We start from the raw sequence: 2,606 nt of genomic DNA, 5'->3' as shown, positions 1-2,606 counted from the left end.
ATCCACAGCGCGGGCATGTTTAACAAGGGCCTTTACCACAGCTACAGGTCAACCCATGCCATGTGAGGAAAATCGGGCTATGTCAGATCCCATCCCCTGCTAACGGAGGTAGGGATCAAAGGTACATTATAGGCTATCATACACGAGACCTTATAGTAGTCCTCTGGGTAAAAACACCGAAAATCTGGTCCCCACATGGGGTCACCCGGTACAACGCCAATGAAGTACCGGCGATGAGTCTTGACTTTGAAGAATACCCTGATTGGGTTGTGAAGTATCGTCAAATCTGGTCCAAGATCGAAGATCTTATATCTGAGCAATTAACGACAGAATCTGTGAAAAAGGACCGTTACGTGAACGCTAAACTCAGTGACATCCTGGCTATTTCATACGTGTATGTTTAAGGTAAAAACTACTACCCTCAGGTTCATATTACAGAATGTCGGTATAAAGACTTCAAAAAAGAATGGCTGCCAAATGAGGATTAAAAAACCGTATATTTTATAGGCCCTACGAGACCTATAAAATATATATATAATTAAGGCTTATACACAGGCGGAGACTCTAGGTACCGCTTACATACTGTACCGACTGAAGATTCACGGCCCTTAGGAACTAACTGGGCACGTTCCTGTTCGTTGATAGCGTTAACGATCTGTTTAACATGTTGATGTATCTGTTCGTTTAGAAGCATGTACTTATTATATTCCTGTATGATCAGGGTAAATTCATAGTCGCTGATGACTCCGTTCTCAATGGCTTTTGAAATAAGATCAATGATAGAATTCAGCTTTATAGTCTCGTGCTTTTTGGATTTCACGCCCAGCCTTCCCGGCATTCCGCAGACCGTGATAACGCTTATACCTAACAGACCATGGTCCGCATACCTCACCAAGGTCTCATGGATTTCAAACCTCTTTGCGAGTCTGTTCCACTCCTTAATCTCATCCCGCAGGTACTTTTCAATATCCTTAATTTTTTTGAGCCTGTAGACATGGCTTTCCTCGGGTATATCGGCGCTTTGTGCAGGTTCACTCCGTAAATTCGGGTACGGCTTGGCTATATCGCTCATTTATTCTATCAGCAAATGCATCGTGAGGCCGGTGAACGAAACGTTCTTCTCATGGTGATATTCATCCGTTAATAATAATTCCAGAAGGTCCGTTGAGCCCTTTAAGGGAAGGTACGTTGCGGTATCAAAAATCCCAGGTCAGCATGTTCCCCTAAGCGTTTTCCTTGGTGGGGAGCAAGGCCAGAATTTTAGACTTTTTACCATCAAGTAGGCTGTTGTCTTCATTTAACTGGGGGCAATCAAGGCATAGTCGAATATAGACGTCAGTCCTGTAATATGCATCATAATCACCCTTGATATAGTATTTCTTACTAGGGTCATTCATTCCTTCACAATGTCTAACATTTTATTCAATAGTTTGATGATTTCCTGTTATGAATTTTAGAGTATAGCGCGGCACATGTTGATCAAATCAACACACCGCCATGATTGTTCACCAAGGACCCCCGACAGGCAGGTCACAGCTTGGTATTTCGGGTGCTATATTCAAGGGGTACTGGAGAATATATTAATTTTCCCTGTAGGCATCGCAGCGCATTGCAATATCTCTTGACGAGCCGTGCCTTTTCCTGGTTGACATCAGAGGGTGCTCCGATGAGTTCAATGTACTGGGATATAATGTTGTATGTCAACAGGGTGTTAAGAAGTAGGTAGTTATCATCCTGTTGAAACCCTCTAATTTCCCTATCAATGGCAAGAGAATCTACCTCGTGTTCAACGTCTTTGATGTCTTTGCATTTGGTATGCTGTTTCTCCCTCGCTTTGGCCAGGCAGCTTATACAGATTTTTGTTCGGCCATTCCACTTGCCGCGGGTTAGAACGTGCTTGCATCCTCTACAACGTTTGATCTCCATTTACTATGGAAAGATACGCCTTGTGTAATGCCTTTGCAACGTCAGCAAGCGTTAAAGACTTCCTGTTTCCTGGTATTTAAACGGTATCTTCTGGTGAATATGAACAAACTCGTAGTGTTTCCAGGTCATTCCTTCGGAACTCTGGGCTTCAATATGGTACAGATAGCTATGACCTCGTGTAGAGGGTACGTGCCGGCGCGGCGCGTACGACGCTCCTTTGACAATTTCTTTTTATCGAGGCAGGAGATGCATGTACTTGTTAGTTGACCGTTACGCTTCATCTTGAACTGGTTCAGGATGAGAGATCTTGAGCATTTTGAACATATCTTGCTCTCTGCCATATTTCTATATCTCTCTCCAAGAGATATAGAAATTATCATATGGTCTATTTCGGTTTGGCGACTATGCTTGCGGGAATCCATCCCTTGGAGACAGCTATTTCGCGAATTGCCCTATCTGCTGCGAAGTACGCAACCATCTTGAGGACGTCATTGGTATTCATTTTTGTAGATGGCCTTGTTATCCCAGGAATTTTTTACCTGCCATGGCATACGCAAAGGTGAAACAAAGGTCTACGACTGTTTCGTACAACATATCTAAAATCTCATTTTCTTTAGGTGTTACGTTGCTTGCTGGCATTTATTTTGTGTCATTTTTTGAAAAAATTCAATGCATCTTAA

The sequence above is a fragment of the Hydractinia symbiolongicarpus genome, chromosome 10 (assembly GCF_029227915.1).
Source record: "Hydractinia symbiolongicarpus strain clone_291-10 chromosome 10, HSymV2.1, whole genome shotgun sequence".
Classification (NCBI taxonomy): Eukaryota; Metazoa; Cnidaria; class Hydrozoa; order Anthoathecata; family Hydractiniidae; genus Hydractinia; species Hydractinia symbiolongicarpus.
This window is presented reverse-complemented; position numbering follows the sequence as displayed.